The 23611-nt window shown below is 38.8% G+C and overlaps 2 protein-coding genes across 3 annotated transcripts in view; one reads left to right on the plus strand and one right to left on the minus strand.

Moving 5' to 3' along the window:
* Window positions 1-23611, minus strand: part of CC2D1B (coiled-coil and C2 domain containing 1B) — a 502063-nt gene that overhangs the window by 368050 nt on the left and 110402 nt on the right. The gene's annotated exons all lie outside the window — the stretch shown is intronic.
* Window positions 1643-23611, plus strand: part of ZFYVE9 (zinc finger FYVE-type containing 9) — a 118938-nt gene continuing 96969 nt past the window's right edge. Inside the window, exon 1 of one of the 2 annotated variants that reach the window (XM_084872870.1) lies at window positions 1643-1990. The gene's annotated coding sequence lies outside the window, so the exon portion shown is untranslated. The remainder of the gene's footprint in view (window positions 1991-23611) is intronic. The other variant, XM_084872869.1, reaches the window with a different exon arrangement.

Consider the following 23611-nt stretch of genomic DNA (forward strand, 5'->3'; position numbering starts at 1 on the left):
AGGAGGGTTCATAGTTTCTTTCGAGCACCAGTTTTTCTGAGTATGAAAAGGGGACAGTGAATTTTTTTGGTAATGTGACTCAGAGGTAGGTGGTGCAGGCACCCTCAGGATTGTACAGGAACAGCTTTCATAGATTGGAAGAAAGCTGCTAGGTTATATTATCTCTAAGGTGGCTGCTCAATTAATATTTGGAAGTTCCTGGAGACCGTATATAATTATCTCATTAAGATTTTTTATTATTAGGACATAACCTCAGGTAAGGTGAGACTGCCTTATAATTTTTTTTTTTTTTTTTTAAAGAAAAATGTACTGGGTCTCTGCTGACATCGGCCATGCAGTAGAATGCCACAGGATCCAGTGCACTAAGTTCTATTATTCCTCAATGGAGGGATATTATATTAGGGAGATTTTACCCAGACCAAGGATGATGAAAAACAGTGCACCCATCTTCTGCACACACACACACACACACACACACACACACACACACACTGAGAGAGAAAGAACAATCTTGATCGAGGGTGTTTTGGAACTAACAAGAATTGAAACCAACATTTGAATACCTTCTACGGGCCAGTTCCTTTACACAAATCATATGCAGTCTTCACAATAACTGGCAAGGTAAGCATGAGAAAACGGAGGGTGGAAAGAATTAACTCGCCTCGGGTCACAAAGTTAAATACAACAGAGGCTGGAATTGGTAGTATGAGGAGGATCCGCGACCCAAATCCCTGCTCCTTTTACCATCCGACTCTTCGTTAAAATAACGTATTTGGGAAAATCGGGGACATGAGGATATGGAGAATTTCTCTTTCTCTACTTCTCCTCTAACAGTCTTTTTGTTTATTTTGTTTCTGGTTCTGATGTTTGCACCCTAGAGTTTGAGTGGGATCGGACATGGGGAATCTAAACAGAACGATCCCACAGGCCCCACCAGGTAAGAATTGCCCCTCTCAGGGCCTCCCCTGAGCTTTGGCAGGGAAGAGAGTGGGAGGGGGGAGAGAAGTGAGACAGGGGAGGGGATTAGTTAGAAAAGATGCACAGTTCTTTTCTCTCAATTGTTTACGAATTTCAGGACAACCGGTTGGCTAGTCTCTTCTCTTGCTCAAAAATACTATTAGTTTTAATTATGGGGGAGGTTTTAGTGGTTAAGGTTTGGTGTCTCCTGAAAATGTCTGTCAATGATCCCGGTAGATTAAAAAAAAAAAAAAAAGTTAAGGTCAAAGACAATTTGTGTGTGTGTGTAAAAAGGTTGGTGCTGGTCACTCTTCTGACACACTGAAGGGTCCCCCTCGAACCACGAACCACCAGAGAGGAAACGCGAGGAGATCCCCTCACACTCCTCCTAGCAGGGAGGGTCTGAGTGAGTGACCGGGAACGTTCTTGTTCCTCCTGCGGTGAAGGAAAAAGTGCAAAGGTGCTTGGGGTCTGAGGACGAGGGCCGGGGTGGGTGGGGGGCACCCCGGGGACCTAGGGGCCTTCGCCTCCCGGAGGCATCGCCGGGGGCTGGCGGGAGGCCGGGGGCCGAGCCGGGAACGCCCCCTCCCGCCCCCCCTCCCCTCCCGCGCTCCCCGCGCTCCCGGCCGCGGGTGCCTGAGGCGCCGCAGTCTGGCGCCGTCCCCGGCGTGGGCGGCAGGGGGCGCTGTGGCCCAGCGGCGCCGGCGGCAGGAGCAGCCGAGGCGACGCTGGAGGCTCCGCGGAGGATCCCCGCCTGCGGCACCGCGGTCGTCCCGCCGCCACAGCCCTGCGCCCCCGACCCCGCTCCGCTGAGCGCCTCCGCCGTCCGCGTGGCCGCGGGCGCCCGGAGCCCGATGCGGCTCGGCGGGAGCTGAGCCTCAGCAGCAGCAGCAGCGGCGGCCGCAGCGCCCTCAGGAGCGGGAAGCCGCGCGGCGGCGGCAGGGCAGCGCCGGTGCCCTCCGGAGGCGGCTGCGGGCGCGGGGACGACCCCCCCCGGGATGTGCTGAGGCGACGGCGGCCGCGGCTCGAGGAGGTGAGTGTGCGCCGCGCGTCCCGGGCTCGCCGGCCTCGGCCTCCGGGGATGGCCGGGCGGCAGCCCTCTAGCCGGGCGGGCGGCGGCGGGGCGTCCGGCCCCTGCGGCAACCTCCCCCCACAACCCCAACCCCAACCTCAACCCGGCGCGGCTGGGGCCTCCGCCTTTCTCCCGGGTCCCCGAGGCGGCTGGAGGCGCGTGAGGGGCGACTAGGCCCCGCGCCGCCGCCGAGAAGCCCGGGCCCGCGGCCGCGGTTCCGGCGCCGCCCGGTGAGGAGTAGGGGTGGCGGGGGCACCGGCGCCCCTCGGGTCGGCCCCGCGCGGGGCGCAGCCTCTCGGCCCGACCCTGCCGGTTCGCCCCCGGGGCTCGCGGGGGACGCCTGTGGGCAAACAGCCCCCCGGCGTCCCCGCGCCCCCACCCCGAGCCCCGCAGAGGCGGGGGGGGGGGGGGGAGAGGGCGGGAGGCCGGGGTGGGTGGGGGGGATTGGGGTGCTGGGCCCCGCCAGCCCCCGGTGCCCCTGGAGTGTCATTTACGGGTCCGATGGGTTGAAAAGAACCTTTTGCGTCTTATTTGAGGTGAAATTTCATCACCCGCCGGCAGCTCATCCCTGCCTCCTTCTGTTACATTTTGTCTCGCAGCGTGGTCTGCCCCGGAGAAAGCTGCATCCCAGCTTTGCCATGTTTCTAGATCAATGCTCACCATTATCTAAAAAATACACATACGTATATATATACATTTTTTATTTTTATTTATTTATTTTTTTTACGAAAGTCGTTTCCCTCTCCTCCCCCTGGGAAGTGTATGTTTAAGGCTTCAGTCCTTGGTACAGAAACGCTCTGCCTAAATAGATCCGTAGAATAGATGACGAGAGGGTTTTTAAAAGTCGTGCTTGCTATCCTGATAACACTGATTCCTGACGGAAATGGGACACATTCTGAATGTCAGAAGTTAAATGGTTTTGTTCCTGGTATTCATGTAATAGAAAAGTTAACGACTAGTGATTACACTTGACTGCCCTTTGCCGGGTTGATAGCTGTGGATGGTTTCTGATAAACGCGATTAAAAGTTGTTCTTGTTTTCTTATTATGTATGTGAAGGTTGTAGGATTGATCAGGGCTTCTGAAACTTTTATAGACGTGAAAAAATAAATATGCTCACTGTTGGAAACTTGGGAAGTACAGAAAGGCACTGTATAGATTCTTCATAAAGATTTAATAATGGGGGAAAGGTCACCTGTAATCTCACAGCACACTTTTATGGTCAAAGTTTAAATGTTGGGCTTATACTGTTGGTGATTTTTAAATTATTCTGCATATTAGGTTCAAAGAGAAAAGACTATTCCATTTTACTGTTTAGCATACAGGCATTTGATTAAGACCTATACAAACGTTTTTTACTAAATTCTGCTGTAATCATAGTTGAGTTCATCAATAAAAACAGAATAACATGGGTAAAAGACCTCTGACTTTTTACCACCTGTGCCGCAGGAGAAGCTCCTGAAGTCTAGGGAGGTTTGGTGTAGTAAATGTTTTTGAGGATCTATCCTGTTACATGCAGTACCCTTATATTGTTTTTGTAAGATTTTGCTCAAATATTTATAATTGTAAAAAATTGGCTTGCTTAAAAACTTTTTTTTTTTTTTTTTGTAGATTACATTGGTTTTAAAAAGTCCAATCCAGTTTTTCTCAGTGTGTCCCTAGAGACTACCAACATTAGAATCAGCTGAGGGTGCTTATTCAAAGATGCAGATTCTGGCCCCTTGAATCAGAATTTCTAGGGCCCTGGCTTGGTAGCTCAGTTTGTTAAAGCATTGTCTAGATATGCCAAGGTTGTAGGGTCTAAACCGCCCCCCCCCCAAACCCCCTAAACAAGATTCAACCAGTGAATGTGTAAGTAAGTGGAATAACAGATCAGTGTCTGTCTCTGCCTCCCTTCTTCTCTCTAAAATCAATATAATAATTAAAAAATTTCTAAGGATGATGATGGCCCAAAGATCTTAAATCTTATCAAGGTCCACTATTCTTACTCCTACCACAGTTTGAGAAATCCCTGATACAATAAAGTTTAAAGTTAACTACCCTTGGCAAGCTGAATGAAAGTGTGGTGTCTGTTTTCTAGTTAAATTACCAATCAGTCTTAAGTGGCAATATAGTCATTTCTCTTAGAAACAGATAGTGGTGTTTTAGTCTTAGAGAAAATATATTTCAAGGGACAGCTGATTCATTCAACAAACATTTGAGAGCCTTTTGTGGTAGCTGTGTTGTTATAAAAGAATACCTGGCCATTTACTTTGGTTCTCATTTCCTTGGACCTGAATGTTATTGTCTGTAAAATGTAGGTAGTTATACTTACTTTGCAAGACTTTTAGGGTAAGTATTTTTGAAAAAATTTGTAATCTGTAAAAGATAGTTATAAAATTTTAGCTTTTTAAAAAAAATTATATTTTTTATTGATTCTAGAGATGAAGGGAGAGGGAGAGAGAAAGAGAGAAGCATCAACGATGAAAGAGAATCATTGATAGATCCTGCAACCCAGACATGTGACCTGACTGGGAATCAAACCGTGACCTCCTAGCTCCGTGGTCGGCAAACTGACTCGTGAGCCACACGCGGCTCTTTGGCCCCTTGAGTGAGGCTCTTCCACAAAATGCCACGGCCTGGGCGAGTCTGTTTTGAAGAAGTGGCATTAGAAGAAGTTTAAGTTTAAAAAATTTGGCTCTCAAAAGAAATTTGATATTTGGCTCTTTTGACTAATGAGTTTGCTGACCACTGTCCTAACTCATAGGTCTATGCTCAACCACTGAACCACACTGGCCTGGCAAATTTTAGCTATTAATTTTAAGTGCGAGGTGCTTTCTTTGGTGTTCTGAGAAACACAATAATGACCAAGGTCTCTGCTAGCAACTAGCTAATTGTAGAAGCAGGACATACTTAGTTAACTGTTATAAAGGCAGGGTCAAACAGGTGTTGTAATTGGGTGGAATATGCTAGATCGCTCGTTAAGGCTATGTTTAATGTAGCTTGGCTGTAAGAATATTAATAATTTTTTTAAAATATATTTTTATTGATTTTTTTACAGAGAGGAAGGGAGAGGGATAGAGAGCTAGAAACATGGATGAGAGAGAACCATCGACCAGCTGCCTCCTGCACACCTCCTACTGGGGATGTGCCCGTAACCAGTGTTCATGCCCTTGACCAGAATCGAACCTGGGACCCTTCAGTCCGCAGGCTGACGCTCTATCCACCAAGCCAAACTGGTTTCGGCAGAATATTAATAATTTTTATATATTATCTTTCCTCTTCCAATTCCTGATTCAGTGTTTTATTCTTTTTTTTTTTTTTTTTAATATATTTTATTGATTTTTTACAGAGAGGAAGAGCGAGAGATAGAGAGCTAGAAACGTCGATGAGAGAGAAACATCGACCAGCTGCCTCTTGCACACCCCCTACTGGGGATGTGCCCACAACCAATGTACATGCCCTTGACCGGAATCGAACCCGGGACCTTTCAGTCCGCAGACCGACGCTCTACCACTGAGCCAAACCGGTTTCGGCTCAGTGTTTTATTCTTTAAGGAGGTAATTATATATATTGCCTGGTAAGTGATAGTTTTATTTATTTTATTTTTTAAAATTGATTTTAGAGAAGAAGGAAGAGAGAGAGAAAAAGGGAGAGAGAGAGAAAGAGAAAGAGAGATAGAAATATCAATGATGAGAGAGATTGATTGGCTGCCTCCTGCACACCCCCAACTGGGGATAGAGCCCGAAACGTCTGCATGTGCCCTTGACTAGAATCAAACACGGGACCTTTCAGTCCACAGGCTGATGCTCTATCCATTGAGCCAATCGGTTAGGGCTAAGTGATAGTTTTATATGCCGTAAACTCCTTAGAAAGACAGAATGAGTGGAGATGATCCCATTTCTTCCTCTGTTGCTAAGTTACCACTATTCATTTCATTCACTAAACTTTTATTTGGTACCTGTTATATGCTTGACAGAGATTAGTTGCAAAGGCACAATTTAAGCCTCAATTTTCTCTTCTACACAATGAAGCTGATAATACCCACTTTATAGGATTATTGTAAGGATTAAATGATATAATGTGTAAATTAGAGCTACGATTTAGTCCCAGCAGTCCCAGTAAGTCATTATTACTCTGGAAGTAGAAGATATGTTTCTTGTTTACTTCTTTTTGAAAGAGCTTGAAAGATCATTATTTATTTATACAGTTTACTACTAAGAAATAAAATCAGTATGACCATTTTAAAGTATTAGAAATTGCTGAATTAAGGAGGAACCAAGGTGTCAGTAGTTAGTATTTTAATTGTGTAGTTAGTAGAAAATCTTATACTTTATGATACTGAATACATTTTATTTAATACAATAATTAAAAATGCTATTTATAAAATAATTCCAATTATGCAAATTAGTACTTACAATTTTTTTATTTTGAATTATTGTAAATAGCCCATTTATAAAACTGAACTATTAGAAAAATTAGAACAATATATAATGTTTTGTACTTATTTAAAAAAATATTTTATTGATTTTTTACAGAGAGGAGGAAGTGGGATAGAGAGTTAGAGACATCTATGAGAAAGAATCATAGATCAGCTGCCTCTTGCACACCCCCTACTGGGGATGTGCCCTCAACCAAGGTACATGCCCTTGACCGGAATTGAACCTGGGACCTTTCAGTCCGAAGGCCGAGGCTCTATCCACTGAGCCAAACCAGTTTCAGCTGTTTTGTACTTATGAAATACTTTTTGAGAGCCTTTAATAAAGTAGAGATGAGGAAATCTCTATGGACATGTTGAAATCAAGAAAAGGCATCAAATTCATATTGCATAAGGGAAAAGGAGAACTTAATGAATGTTAATGGGGATCTTGAGGCATTTAGGATTTTATATTGCAAAACTATTTTTAAAGTTCTCTTAAATTTTTTCTGTTAATTATCTTTTAGTTTAATATTTCTATATTTGATTACTTAAGCTTAAAACATATAATACTTTTCTGGACCTAGGCTATTGGCTATAATAGTTTCTTTAGTTGGAAATTCTATAGTGATTTGTTATCTTTTCTCATTATTTATGATGGCATATCCTTAAGGATACACTTTTTAAATATCTATGATGGTAGTTTTGTTGCATTTAAAAAAAATACAGAAGTAGTAAATCCATGCCCTAGATTTAAAAATATTAATTTTAAATGGAAATATATTACCTTTCAGAGGAAGAAGCCTTAGGAAGTAAGATAAAAGAAAATAGTAAGATGAGTCTAGAATTTTTCATAAGTTAGGGAAAGTTTGGGTATATTTAGCCTTGGATTTTTCTGGCAGTTTGAAATAATATTAACTATAAAGAGGTTATAAAATGTGAAGTGAAGAATTACATATATTTCAGTTAAATTTAGAGTATTAGGAAAAGCTCTATTTTTATTTTTTGTTTAAAGTATTACATAAGGCTCTATTTTTTGTAATATCTTTATTGAGATATAATTCACATACTATACAGTGTACTCATTTTAAGTATACACTTCAGTGGCTGGTTAGTCACAGAATTGTGCAAATATCATCACTATATAATTTTAGACATTTTCATCACTCTAAAAAGAAACCCATTCCCATTAGCAGTCACTTCCCAGATCATTCCCTCAGTCTTCCCTGCCCTTAAGCAACCACCAATGTACTTTCTGCCTCTGTGGATTTCATATCTATTCTGGACATTTTCTATAAATGGGATCACAATATGTTACTGGCTTCTTTAACTTGGCATAATGTTTTCAGGGTTCATCCATGTTACAGCATGTATCAGTACTTAATTTCTTTTATTGTCAAATAATATCCCATTGTATGGATGTAACACATTTTATTTATCTATTCATCACCATAACCATCATTCATAACCAGAACTCAGTGGAACTAGTCAACCATATTGGGTGATGATGGGAATAGTGGTGTGGGGGCTTTAACTATAAAAGGTTGTGTTCTAAGAATATTGTTTAAGAAAAGGCACTTGGAAGCCTTAGTTTTAGTTTTCTACGTGCTCCACTACCCAATCCTTCCAAGATTCCAGGTTTATGAAGTTTTTCTTGATTTTTTTGAGCTTGCATTTCTTGTGTAATAGAAAAGCTTTGTCAACAATGTGCCACCTTCTGCTAGGTGTGTCACATATATTATTTCCATAGTGTTATGCCTATTTTGCAGCTGAAAGAACTGAGCGTCTCAGGAACCCATGTGTCAAATCATATAGCTCTGCCTATAAAATCCACATTCTTTTTCATCTTGTTGAACCTTCCCACGTGTTCTGTATTTGTTGTATTTTAGGATTTTCCATACTGCTTGACAAAATATTCATATTAGGAGAGCACAAATTTAGTTGATTGACTTTGGAGGATATTTGCATGTAGCATTTTGTAAAAGGAAAAGGTGTGTTTGTGTGTGTGTGTGTGTGTGTGTGTGTGTGTGTGTGTGTGTTTGCATACTTGAGAAACTTCAGCTTCATATACTGGTATTAAAATTTTTTAAATTGTGGTAAAATACACCATATATTGGTAGTTTTGAAGTAGATAAAAATACCTGCTTTGCTATTACTAGAAAAATGTAATAACTGACAGCTGGACCTCATTTCTCTGATCTGAAAATGAGTGGTGGACTATATGTTTATATCCTCTTCAACAGTTAATATTCTATTCAGTGTTTCTAAAGAAGAAGTGAATGAAAAGATAAATAACATGCAGACAACTTCAGGCAATGGTGGGTAAATGTCATTAATGAAATAACAGAATGAGGGTGGTGGTCAGGGTGGTAGCAATGGGCTCTGGATAGTGGCTAAGGAAGATAGAAGAACCAAGACCAAGGGATTGTAACTTATATAAGTTTTTCCTGTAATAAAGGAAATATATTTCTGAATAAAAATGTGGAAATTCTGGAAGTTAGCTGGATGAATGAATAGCTTGTTACTGAGGCCTCTTCTTTCTCTATTAGCCCCTTCTGTGGTGTTTTCTGTTTGTTTGTTTTTTGTGATAGTGTGTATATGTGTTTGAGAAAAAAATGCATGTAGAGATGTGTTATATGAAAACTAGAGGTCCGGTGCACGACATTTGTGCACAGGGGATGGTGGTCCCTCAGCCCAGCCTGCGCCCTCATGCAGTCTGGGGCCCCTCGGGGGATGTCCGCCTACAGGCGTAGGCCCGATCCCCCTGGCAATTAGACATCCTTCTTGCAGTCCGGGGCTCTCATAGATGAGCATTTAATTATTTTTGAAGCATTGTATTCTTTTACTATCCTGGGTTCAATCTTCATCTTTTCAGTTCTTTCACTGTAAGTGCTAAAGACCTCTGTGAGCCACTGTGGCCTTCACACTTAGTTTCCATTTGTTTGTTAGCTGCTTCCTCGGAGTCACTGCAACACAACAGCCAGGCTATTCCATTATTCTTGTATGCTTGTTCCCTCACACTTTTCAAGTACTGGAATCATTACACTATTCAGAGTGTTCCTTTCTGGGAACATTCTCCCAAGAAGGTTTTAACACTTTTCCCAAAAAACTTTAGCATTTGAGTCACCAGCTTGTGTCAGGAACTGTCCATGCTGTGTATTCCACCCAGGATGAGATTCTTCTTGCCAATTGTATAGAAAGTGACCTAGTTTCCAAACTCCATCTTAACCTTCTGTTTTATCAGTTCACTTCTGGCACCAGCTGTGCCAATTTAAGTTCTTGGAAGCAGATTTCAAGACAGAAATGCAACAAGTATATGGGAGAGGCTGAGGACTCCTATGAAAGGAAAACATGGGGGAAACAGAATGGGCATGGAGAATCTCAGACCCACTGAAGACTCTGGAGCAAAATTTTTCATTAGACGAGTCCTGCTTTTGATAGCACTGGCCTTTTGTTAGTACTGGCGTTGTGATCAGTCATTGGCTTGGGTTGCCCAGGAAGAGGGTGACCTCAGCTTGATAGTTAGGGTTCCTGAGGGACTGCAGCTGGGAGCTGGGAGCATGCCTCGCAGTTGCATCTCTTTCTTGAAGGGAGATAAAGGGACACGTCCCGATTACTGCCACACATAATAGGTGGTAAGTAAATGTTAGGTATTATTATTATTATCTACAGAATGAATTTTCCTAAGTTGCTTTTATCCTTTGTAAGTAAAAACTTCTAGACATCTTACTTTCTTGGTTATTTTCTGTTAGAAATAAGATGTGAAATGAATTTCGTGCTTGGAATCAGAGCTAAAAACAGTATTTAAAGTGTGGTCTAGCACATAGTAGGTGCTAAGTGAATGCTGATTGAGATGAACTGTGTTACTGATCTATTGTTGCATCTCTTTCTTGAAGGGAGATAAAGGGACACGTCCCGATTACTGCCACACATAATAGGTGGTAAGTAAATGTTAGGTATTATTATAATTATCTACAGAATGAATTTTCCTAAGTTGCTTTTATCCTTTGTAAGTAAAAACTTCTAGACATCTTACTTTCTTGGTTATTTTCTGTTAGAAATAAGATGTGAAATGAATTTCGTGCTTGGAACCAGAGCAAAAAACAGTATTTAAAGTGTGGTCTAGCACATAGTAGGTGCTCAGTGAATGCTGATTGAGATGAACTGTGTTACTGATCTATTCAGCCTGCAGGGTGTAATCTCCACCCCCTCTCCAATTTGGACATTTCTTTTTCTTTTCTTTTTTTAAAAATATATTTTATTGATTTTTTTACAGAGAGGAAGGGAGAGGGATAGATAGCTAGAAACGTCGATGAGAGAGAAACATCGACCAGCTGCCTCTTGCACACCCCCTACCGGGGATGTGCCCGCAACCAATGTATATGCCCTTGACCGGAATCGAACCTGGGACCTTCAGTCCGCAGACTGACGCTCTACCACTGAGCCAAACCAGCTTCGGCCCAATTTGGACATTTCTAATAGTGCAGCCTGAGATTACATTAGCTTGTTTCCTGTGATGGCTTTTTTCCTATAACAGATCATTCAGTAGTTTGGATCTTTTTGAACACAAATGTCAAACTACAGCATCATGTTAGATATAGTTGATTATTCAAATTTGATTCTGTCTTTTGAGTACTGATTCTTTGATTTAGCAGATCCAACTGTCACACTTTTCTTCATTTCATACTACAGATCCCATCATTGTGCCACAAATGTTCACTTTCAAATCATTAATAAAAATGTTGAACAGGCCAAAACCGGTTTGGCTCAGTGGATAGAGCATCGGCCTGCGGACTGAAAGGTCCCAGGTTCGATTCTGGCTAAATATTTATGGTCAACAATATTTAGCCAGTTAATAATAATTCCTTAACCACATTGATATATGACTCAAATTTCTACATTTGTCCATTAAAAGATAGTAAAAGACTTTTTCAAATAAAGAACTTGAAGAAATTCAGCAGATCAATGCTAGTTCCTTAGGCAAAAAAGGAAAAGGAGTCAATTTGACTACAGATGACAACCACTTTTCTTTTTATGTGCTTACATTAAAAAAAATTATTATAGAGAGAAATGAGGGAAGAGGGAGAGAGGGTGGAGAAGAGAGGGGGTGAAGGGATTGAACCCCTAACCTGGGTATTTGCCTTGACCAGGAATTGAACCCGCAACCCTTTGGTGCAGAGGATGTCGCTTCAACCAATTGAGCTACCCAGCCAGGGCAGTGCTTAATTTTTCACTTTTATCTACCAGAAATTAGCCACATGACCTTGGTAAAGTTACTCAGCCTTTCAGGACTTCACATTCCTGAAATAAGGTGATTGGCAAGTTCATAGAGACAGAAAGAATAGTAGATACCAGAGCCTGGGGGGAGGGGTCAGTGAGGAATTAGTGTTTAATGGATATAGATCTCAATTTGAGATGATGAAAAAATTCTGGGGATGGATGGAGATGATGGTTGTACAATGTGAATATATTTAGTGTCACTGAACTATACACTTAAAAAACCATATCAAACTTAATGGAAACACTACATAATTCCTATTAAAGTCAGAAATAAAATGCCCATTGTCACCACTTTTATTTATTTATTTATTAAAATATATTTTTATTGATTTCAGAGAGAGAAAGGGAGAGGGAGAGATAAAAACATCAATGATGAGGTAGAATCATTGATCAGCTGCCTCCTGTATTCTGCCCCCCCCCCACCCCACACCCCCCTACTGGGGATTGAGTCTGAAAGCAGGGCATGTGCTCTGGCCAGGAATCAAACCATGATCTCCTGGTTCGTAGGTGCTGAGCCATACTATTCAGGCATTGTTTTCACTTTTAGAGGAACTAGCAATGTAATTAGACAAAGAAAAGAACAGAACATAATTTGAGGAAAATGGACAAAATCTTGATGGAGGAGCCCCATTGATCTTCTTTGATTCTGTATTAGAGAAATAAAAGTTCCACTGGAAGGATTATGGGAGCCCGGGACAGTCTGCTCAGGAGGGTGTTGTATGTGTGCCTGCATGTAGAGATGTGTGAGACTGTGTGGAGGAAACAAAATAAATCAGTTGAAACCCAGGAAAAAATATAATTGAATTAGATTAGTGGGGTCTACAGAATCACTATTGAGAATAAGTAAAGGGGAGATACAAGACAAATTCATGGGGTATGTGGATCTGCAGTGATGTGGCTACTTCAATCAGAGCACTTTTCTATGTACTGCTGTTGGGGTTCTGCTGCTAAAGAGCTACATTGTTTTAGAACCCTGTGGATTCTTACAATAGAAGAGCTTAATATTTCAGGTTTAGTTCAATAGTTAATAGTCAGCATAGTTCCTAGAACATAGTAGTATGACTGAGATTATAAGAAGAATAATTGAAGAGACAGACATATAAATAACATTAAACTTAGTTGTCTTCTAGGTTATTCTATCAATTATTGGAGGGTTGGAAGTATACATTATTTTTTACCTATCTCCTCTCTTTTGATTTCCCTTTGCTACCTGTGCTCTCTTTTGAACTCCCTCTTTTCTTTGTGAAGTAAATCATGTTCCACGGAAAAAAGTGGCTAGTTGAGTTCACATATCAAAGGATATGCAAGTGCTTTTTTGAGACAGTCATCACACTTTGCTATGCAGCATAGTGCCTTATTCGTACTTCCCATTTTGTCACGGAATATTAAAAAGACATTTACTCAAGAGTTGAGATTTAGCAAAATTAATAAAATTTATTGCTTCATCTGTCAAATGAACCTGGCATTTAAAAAATTTAAACTGAGCCGAAACTGGTTTGGCTCAGTGGATAGAGTGTCGGCCTGCAGACTGAAAGGTCCCAGATTCCGGTCAAGGGCATGTACCTTGGTTGCGGGCACATCCCCAGTAGGGGGTGTGCAGGAGGCAGCTGATCGATGATTCTCTCTCATCGATGTTTCTAACTCTCTATCCCTCTCTCTTCCTCTCTGTAAAAAATCAATAAAATATATTAAAAAAAAAAACAGAGTTCATGCAGTGAAGAATATGATTAGTATAATTTGGTGTTGTTGCTAAGGTACCTTGCAAGCAATTCTACCCAGTGTTGCTTTGCAGTGTGCAAATGTGTTCATCCATGCAAATGTCAACAAAGTGAAAAAGGCATACTAAGATGTTATGTTTTAGTGTTATTATGGAAAATGGTGTTTTGTTTTTGAATTTATTAGGGTGACACTGGTTAATAAGATTATATACGTTTCAGGTGTACAGTTCTATAATACATCATCTGTATATTGTGTTGTGTGTTCACCACCACAAGTCAAGTCCCCTTCCATCACTATTTATCCTCCTATACTTTTTTTCTACCTCCCCCCACTTCTCTTTCCCTCTGGTAATCACCATACTATTGTTTTTGAGGTTTTGATTTTTTTAGTCTGTTTCTGCTTTGTTAGTTTATTTTGTTCATTAAATTCCATATATAAATGAAATCATATGGTACTTGTATTTCTCTGACAGGCTTATGAAAATAGTGTTTTTTAAAAATTTGTGTATAATTGACATATATTATGTTAATTTCAGATATACTATATCATGATTTGATAAAGCTTTGAAAATACTTTTGACCTTACATACTTTCTGAAAGAGTCTTTGGATTATAGATCTCTAGGAGTCTATGGACCACAGTTTGAGAACCATTTGTAGTAAACTAACTCATCTCATTTTGTCCTTGAATGCTTTCAATCAGCCTGGACTTCATCTTATAAGATTACCTAGCTTGTAAAGTTTTTTTTAAATTCAACACTCTGGTTAGATAAATTCCATTGAGTATTTAACTGACTTAATAATTTTAAAAAGTTTTAATAGTATAGTGCTTAATCTGCACCCCTCCTTGTTTTTAGACTGAATACTTTACTGTTTGCTCATACCTATTAACTCTACCCTGATGACTTAAAAAACATCCTAGTTTTAAGATTTTCTTTCCATATTTTCTTATTCTGAACACATTTCTTAAAGTATAGCTGTTGATCTTTTGACATTTAAATCCTCTGAGAGTCATGCAATAAAAATCTTTTTTTTTTCTATCTCTTTTGGGAAAAGGCAAATACATTTAGAATTGGTGGAATATTTTCAGCAGATTCTTAAAATGAAAGCACTTAGAAATATTAGTTGCATTGTAGTCTTATATTATGTATTTTGTCATCACATCTAATACAGTGGTTTCTGTGGAAAATTTGGAGTTGCCTTAGGAGGAGGGTGGTACTGTTAATTTAATCTAGTCCTGATTTACGGAAATTATTATTAAAATCTCTCATACGTGAAAATTGAAAATATAAACAAAGGTTTTGTTACAGATTAGATTCCTTAATAACAAATTCTAGATGGATTATCAAGATTCTTTTAGTATATTGAAATTTTATTGTTTTGATTTTTGTTGGATATAATTGGCAGTTGGCCAGCCTTAATCTTCTCTCCCCATAAACCTCTCATGGTTGTGTACTACTCTTCCTCTCATTTAATCTGTTCTTTGACTTTGCTGTTCCCACTCCTTGAAACTCTCTTCCCTAGATATTCGTAAAGTTGCTTCTTGATATTCAGCCTTGGCATAAATGTCACCTTCTCAGTGAGACCTTCTCTGGTTGCCCTATCTAAAATTGTAATCCCCAATCTTTTTTTTTTTTTTTTTAATTTTTATCCTTTGCATGTTTCATCTAGTGCACCATATATTTTGCATGTTTATGTTGTTTATTATTCATTCCCACCTATTAAAAGGTAAGCTCCATTCCCGGCCAGTGTTGCTCAGTGGTTCAGCATCGACCCATGAACCTGGAGATCATGGTTTGATTCCTGGTCAGGGCACATGTCGTTTGTGGGCTCAATCCCCAGTAGGGGCCATGCAGAAGGCAGCCGATCCATGATTCTCTTTCAACATTGACGTTTCTATCTCTCTCTTCCTCTCCCTTCCTCTCTCTGATATAAAAAAAAAGCATATATATTTTTTTAAAAAGTGTAAGCTTTATGAAGGGCAGGGTTTTGTGTGTGTTTATATGTTATTGGATGTGGTTTGCTAGTATTTTGTTGAGGATTTTTATATGCACATTTATTCCTAAGGTATATATTGGTCTTTAGTTTTCTTAGGATGTCTTTGCCTGATTTGGTATCATAGTAATTTTAGCCTCAGAAAATGAGTTAGAAAGTGTTTTCTACCTTTTTATTGTTTTTCTTTCTTTTTTTGGGGGGGGGGGGGGTGGGGGTTTGTGAAAGATGGGTATTAACCTGCTTTTTAAATATTTGGTAGAAGTCACCATTGACACCACCTGGGCTTGGTATGGAAGTTTAAAATTTTAATTTCTGGAAGTTTTAAAATTAATAATGCAAAAACAACTATGCGGTACCATCTCACACCTGTCAGAATGGCCAACATCAACAAATCAACAAACGATAAGTGTTGGCGAGGTTGCGGAGAAAAAGGAACCCTTGTGCACTGCTGGTGGGAATGCAGACTAATGCAACCACTGTGGAGAACAGTATGGAGTTTCCTCAAAAAACTGAAAATGGAACTCCCATTTGACCCAGTAATCCCACTCCTAGGAATATATCCTAAGAAACTAGAAACACCAATCAGAAAGGATATATGCACCCCTATGTTCATAGCAGCACAATTTACAATAGCTAGGATTTGGAAACAGCCTAGGTGCCCGTCAGCAGATGATTGGATCAAAAAACCATGGTACATCTATACAATGGAATTCTATGATGCCATAAAAAAGAAGGAATTCTCATCATTTGCAGCAACCTGGATGGAATTGGAGATTATTATGCTGAGTGAAATAAGCCAGTCAATGAAAGAGAAACACCACATGACCTCACTCATTTATGGATAATAAAGAACATTATAAATGATGAACCAATAGAGACAGTAAAGCAACAAGCAGACTGTCAAATTACAGCGGGGAGGGTAGGGAGATCTGGGGGAGATAAGAGATCAACCAAAGGACTGTATATCGGGTCTAGTAATAATTAATGTCGTTTTTAAACATTCGTTTAAAATCTTGCTTGGCGTTGACTTGTATTGACATAACCTTCAAACACGTGGTATCTACAGAACGTGTGAAGTGCAATTAACAAGTTTTGCTTGAAAAAGTTTGTGTTTGGTTTGGTTTTTGTTGCAAAACTAGGGCTAAGAAGATGGCGGATGAAGAGCATATTCGGCACTGCATGCTTTACGAGTTCCAATTAGGAAGAAAAGCAAGTGAGGCTGCAAAAAACATCTGTAGTGCTCTTGGTCAAGATGCAGCTAGCGCCAGAAAATGCCAGCGTTGGTTTGAGAAATTTCGCGAGGGAAATTTTTCGTTAGATGACAAGAGTGGTCGAGGCCGTGTGTCCAATTTTGATCAAGAAGCTCTTCAAGCTCTTTTGGTGCAAAATCCTCAAATTACCCAACAAGAGCTTGCGACAACTTTAAATTGTTCACAAAAAAACAATTTCCAATCAATTGCGTGCACTTGGCAAAGTCCAAAAGTTTGGAAAATGGGTTCCTCATGAGTTGACCGACAACAACCGTAATCAAAGAGTCACAATTTGCAGTTCGCTCCTCTCTCGTCAAAACCGTTTGCCGTTTTTAGAGCAAATTGTTACCGGAGATGAAAAATGGGTGCTGCATGTTAATTTGAAAAGGCGGCCTCAATGGTTGGACAAAAATGAGGCTCCGCAGCCCACGCCAAAACCTGACTTGCATGCGAAAAAAGTGATGTTGTGTGTTTGGTGGAATTTTAAAGGAATTCTTCATTATGAACTTTTACCATCTAACCAAACCATTACAAGTGCAGTGTATAGTGCCCAGTTGGAAAGGTTAGCCCAAGCTTTAAGAGAAAAAGAACCCGTGCTGATTAATCGGAAGGGCGTAATTCTTCACCACGATAACGCACGACCGCATACTGCAAGAATCACTGCTGAAAAACTGCGCCAGTTGGAATGGGAAGTTCTCCCTCAACCTGCATATTCTCCTGATATTGCCCCTTCCGATTACCATTTGTTTCGTTCTTTGCAAAACTTTCTTCTTGGAAAAAAATTTAATAATGAAGAATGCCTCAAAAATGCATTGACCGAATTTTTTGCATCAAAATCACAAGAATTTTACAACAGAGGGATTAAAATGCTTCCTGAGTGTTGGGCACAAGTAGTAGAAAACAACGGCAACTATATTGTTGATTAAATTTTGTTGTATTGTTTAAATAAATTAGATTTAAAAAAGTATTAGAAAACGACATTAATTATTACTAGACCTAATACATGCATATAAGTACAACCAATGGACACAAAACTCTGGGGAGGGAGGGGATGTATAGGAAGGGAGGCAATGGTAAGATATGTACACAGATAATTTAATTAAAAAATGGTAAAAAATAAAATAAAATAAAATTAATGCAACCTCTTAACTTGCTTGTAGATCTATTCAGAGTCTCTATTTTTTAAAAAAATATATTTTATTGATTTTGTACAGAGAGGAAGGGAGAGAGATAGAAAACTAGAAACATCAATGAGAGAGAGTCATCGATCAGCTGCCTCTTGCACACCCCCCACTGGGGATATGCCCACAACCAAGGTACATGCCCCTGACCAGAATCGAACCCGGGACCCTTCAGTTCCCCAAGCTAACGCATTGAGCCAAATCGGTTTCGGCAGAGTCTCTATTTTTTAATGTCAATTTTGGTAGTTAGTTTCTAAGATTTTATTAATTTCACCTAGGTTTTCTAATTTGTTAATATATACTTGTTCATACTATTTTTTTATAATTCTTGAAAAATTGTATAATTTCTCTTTCAATAGTAATGGCCCCACTTTAACTTTTTTAAAAAAATGTTTTTTCAGCGAGTTGTTTAATTTCTACTAATTTTTAAAATTTCTAAAATTTCCTTCTGTCAATTGATTTCTAATTTCATTTCATCTTGGTCAGAAAACATACTTTGTATGCTTTCAGTCCTTTTAAATTTATTGAGTTTTGCTTTATGACTTAATTTATAACCCATGTGCACTTGGGAAGAATGTATATCCTGCTGCTGTTGTTAGATAGGGTGTTCTTTAGATGTTTATTAAACCTAGATAGTTTATAAAGTTCATGGTTTCTATTTCCTTGCTAATTTTCTCCCTAGTTATATCCATTATTAAAAGTGGGGTATTGAAGCCTAGAACTGTTGTTGAATTGTCTATTTCTCACTTTAATTCTGTCAGTTTTTACTTCACGTATTTTGGGGTTCTATTGTTAGGTACTCTAACTTTAATTCTGATGCATAATATGTATTGGACTATATATGTTAAAATTTGATAACTAGCCCTAACTGGTTTGGCTCAGTGGATAGAGCATCGGCCTGTGGAGTGAAAGGTCCCAGGTTCGATTCCGGTCAAGGGCATATATGCCTTGGTTGCGGGCACATCCCCAGTAGTAGGTGTGCAGGAAGCAGCTGAATTGGTGTCTCTCTCATGGATGTTTCTAACTCTATCCCTCTCCCTTCTTCTCTGTAAAAAAAAAAAAATCAATAAAATATATTAAAATTTTTAAAAAATAACTAAATAAAGCATTGATCTCATATATACTGTGAACAATAAATATCATTTGTCTTTTTTTCACTTTTTTTGTTTTATTTTTATTTTTGTTAATTCCCACCTGAAGATATTATTCCATTGATTTTTAGGGAGAGTAGAAGAGAGAGGGAAAGACAGAAATATCGCTGTGAGAGAAACACATCTATTGGCTGCCTCCTGCACGAGCCCAGACCAGGCCTGAAAGGAGGAGCCTGCAACCAAGGAATGTGCCCTTGACCAGAATTGAACCTGGCACTCTTTGTTCTGCAGGCCCAACTCTCTATCCACTGAGCCAAACCAGCTAGGGCAATATCATTTGTTCTGATATAGCTTTGATGCTTACATGATTTTGACTAGTAGTTATTATGTATAGATTACATAAAGAAGCACTTGTCTCTAAGAAGTCTCTTAACTTCACTGGGCAGTGGTTCATTATACAGGTTTATGAGCATGTAAGTAAGGTACAGTGAACTGTAGTAGTTTAAACATGCTTGAGATAAAGTATTTAAATAATTACTTTGCCAGTGTATTACTTCTTATTGAGAGTAAAGTGCAGGTGGTAGTATAATAATGTTCCTGGTAGAATTTGAGTCAGTACCAGTTATTATAAAACTGTTAACAGTATCTACCTTTTGTACAAACAAGCCCTAAATCATATCTGGTTTAGGAGGAAGAAGCAAATAGAGAAGTATCCATTATGTTATATTCTATGAATATTTTTCTTTTTAATCTTCATAGCAATCATTTGATATGGGTGGTGTTGCTCTCACAAAGATTCATTAATTTGACTAAGATCACCTGGTGAATGCTTTTTTCATTTTCTATCACTCTTTTAGTCTTTTATTCAACAACTATGCCAGGCTTTGGAGATGCAGCCATGACCTTGTCAGACATGATCCTTTGCCCTCATGAAGTGAATTGTTTGGTGGGGTCCTTTTTCTTAGTCTGAGCCACATTTCATGTAGCTGTGACACATATTTGTACAGTACTTTATAAAATATTTTTGCATTATTACCTATTTTATTATTCTTATTGCAGTTTTGTGACTCTGGTGGGTTAGATATTATTGATATTATTCCCATTTGAAAACTGAAGGAAACTTAGACTTAGGGATATTAAAGTCATGTGGTTAGTAAATGGTGTAGCTAGCACACAGTCCCAAGTCATCTGGCTCCAAGAATCCTGTACTTCTTCCATTACACTGCATTGTCTCGTTGTTTCACATGAAACTATAAGCCTAGATCGCCAAGAGAGATATCCTAGAAAGTAACCAGTCCAGCAGCGCTCACTAGAGCAGATCTCCACCAGGCAAAGTTGTGGAGAGAGAGAAAAAAAAAAAATCAAGAGGCTCAAACAGCTGTGTCTGGTGTGCCGAAATGAACGTTTTCTTAAATAATGCAGTGTGAAGAGACTACAGCATGAGAAATATTGCATAAACATAGTCTCAGCAGCACTGAGATGGGCTTCCATGGGCTTCCCCTTACTCCCTTCCCCAACAAAGACTTGAAACAGTGAATTTAAGAGGAAGAGACCTATGCAACACAGGGCTTTGAACAGAGCTATCTGCAGCTACAAATCAGAGTGTAATCTTTGTATGAGGAAGGGATTGCTTGTTTTACACTTGACTACCTTAGCTACTTTCATGCAGGTACAGAGATAGTGATCTATTCAGTGAAAAGATTTGAGTGCTTCCTCTGTGTAAAAGCTCTGTTAGGCCTTATGGGAATGATAACATAAGCATGACACCATATTTGCCCACAGGAGCCTGTAACCCAGAGTATTTCTTTGCCTCTGAAATTATCAACTTTTTTTTTTTTCCCCCAGTAAGAGAGGTAAAATAGTATTTCATTATTGAATCATCATTTCTCTAATTACTAATAAAATTGATATATATTTTTACCCTTTGAATTTCCTATTTTGTGATCTCTTCTTCAAATCTTTTACCTTTTTTTTTTCTATTGGAGTGTCTGTATTTTTCTTAATGATTTGTTCGAGTTTTTACATATCCTGGGCACTCATCCTTTGTTTGTTAAATATGATATATATATTTTTTCTAACTGACACCTAAACTCTGACCCATAAGCTATCTTGGTTCTATTTGTGTCCAAGTCACAAGAACAGCAGTATTGACTGCTATTTTGGTAAGAGAATTTCAGATCCTGCTCTCTACTTTAAAAGGCTTCTAATTTCAGAGGCAAAGAAATACTCTCCAAGCAATGGGAAGTATAAACTAAAGGCTGAGAGTCAATTTCTATGTTATCTCCACTTTTGTCTCCTAAACACCTGGTAAGGGTCTGACACATAGACTCTGAATGAACAAGTATTGTTTGAATGAATGCAAAATCTCCTTACTAGGTTACAGGCTCCTGTACTATTCTTGTCTCAAATTCCACTTTTAGGGATTTATTGTATATTAAAATGTAAAGATACATGAACAAAGATATTGTATTGTTTATAGGTATACAAATATGGAAATAATGTTCATTAGTAGGAATGAGAGTTAAATTATACATCATGCAATAGGATGCTGTTAAGTTGTTTAAAGACACTGGCAAACCAAGATGTACATGCATGCCTCATTTCACATTCTTTTGTGTAGTGCTGATTGATTATAACACTATGTTAAATAACACGGATGAATATATTAAAACAGAAGGTTGTATATATTTTAAATAATCTATTATACTTTGTAGATGTATATAGACTTAACAAATGTGGTGATCATTTTGTAAGGTATTTAAATGTTGCATTACTATATTGTTCACCTGAAACATAATATTGTACATAAACTCTAATTTAAAAAAAATCCATTATAGTACCCTGTTTTATCTATATCTCTTTCCTTGCTCTGTCTGTGTACTGTTACCTGTAGTGGGAACATTAATAATTTCAGGCATATTATAATCTAATATTTATATGTTATTGAACTAGAGGTTTTTTTTTTCCCTTTTTTTCTTTTTCTTTTATTAGTAAAACAGTGAAAGGGGAATGCTGTTTCCATATACATGAATACTCAGTGGTTGAGAGTCTGGGATATAAAACCAGATTTTCTGGGTTCAGACCCTGGCTCTGCTACTGTGTGCAACTTTGTGAAGGTTAACTTCTTTTGCCTCACTATTTCCTCATTATTTATCCAACAAATATTGGAGTGCTTACTGTATGCCTAACACTATTCTAGATGCCAGCAATGCAACAAGGGGAATTAAGACAAAATCTACTCTCTTGTAGTAGATGTACATTCTGGAGAGTTTAATTCTATACCTACTATTTAGGGTTGCAACGAGGATTAAGAGTTTAATACCAATAAAACACTTGGAATAGTCTATGGTACATAGTAAGTAGATGATAACTAATAATAATAATATTATTATTATTATTATTATTATTATTATTATTTCTCCTTTCCCCACAAAAGACATACAGGGAGTTGATTAATAACTATTTTATACAAGTTTTTGTCAAATACAAGTACATTAAAGGCTATATGAAATAATCTGTTTCAGCATATTCTTACATTTACCCTCATTCTGGGTTCTCTCATGCACTCTGTCATTGAGCTCTAACTCAGCAGCCAATAAGTAAGTGCTCTATTACCTTAATTTGAGTGTGCTAGATGTTGAGGAGCAAAATTTACAGTGGTTCTTTTAAGGAATCTTGATGGAAGTGGTAGAGAAATTAAGAGGGTAAACAAATTATTAAGATTGATGAATTGAAGATCATTGTAAACATCAATAAAGCCTTGAAGGATTGACTAATAATTATATAGCATTTAAAGAGAAAAATGAAATGTTATAGTTTTATATATTGATTTGTAAATTCACAAAATCTCAGTATGTATTTATAAAATAAATATTTATTTACTGCCTGTCAGGTTTGCTGTTTAATGCTGTCCTGCTTTAGTGAATGAGATAGTCATGGAACCTAGTCTCATACATCTGATATTTTACAGTGTTACAAAAATAATTATAGAGTTATAAGAGCTGTGCAGGAAACCTAGTCTGAGAGGGTCAAAGAAGGACTTCTTGAGGAATTGAAATTTATTTATTTATTTTTAAATATATATATATTTTTAATTGATTTTTTACAGAGAGGAAGAGAGAGGGATAGAGAGTTAGAAACATCGATGAGAGAGAATCATCGATCAGCTGCCTCTTTTACACTCCCTACAAGGTATGTGCCCACAACCAAGGTACATGCCCTTGACCAGAATCAAACCTGGAACCTTTCAGACTGCAGGCCGACGCTCTATCCACTGAGCCAAATGTGTTTCGGCAGGAATTGAGATTTAATCTGAGACCTGAGGTTGAGTGAGTTTATATTAGTCAGGAAGAGAGAGAAGAGTGGGAAACAGCAATCCAAGAAGGTGGAACAGCATGGATAAAGGACCATAGGTGGGAAAGAACTTGTACCCTTGAAGACTAGGAAAATGTCAGTGTAGATGGAGAGAAATAAACAGGAAGGAAAATGGTAAAAGAGAAGCTGGAGAGTCTGGGTTAAATTATGCAGGACTTCATAAAGTCATAGTAAGGAGTCTTGATATTTGAAGTGCAACAGAAAACAATTGAAGAGTTTCAACCAGCAGAATAACTTTATTAGATCTTTTTAAAGACTACTATAACTGCTGAGTGGGTTGGGGGAGGAGGTGGCAAAGT

Source organism: Pipistrellus hanaki, assembly GCF_964339955.1.
Source record: "Pipistrellus hanaki genome assembly, chromosome: 2".
In the NCBI taxonomy this organism is placed as follows: Eukaryota; Metazoa; Chordata; class Mammalia; order Chiroptera; family Vespertilionidae; genus Pipistrellus; species Pipistrellus hanaki.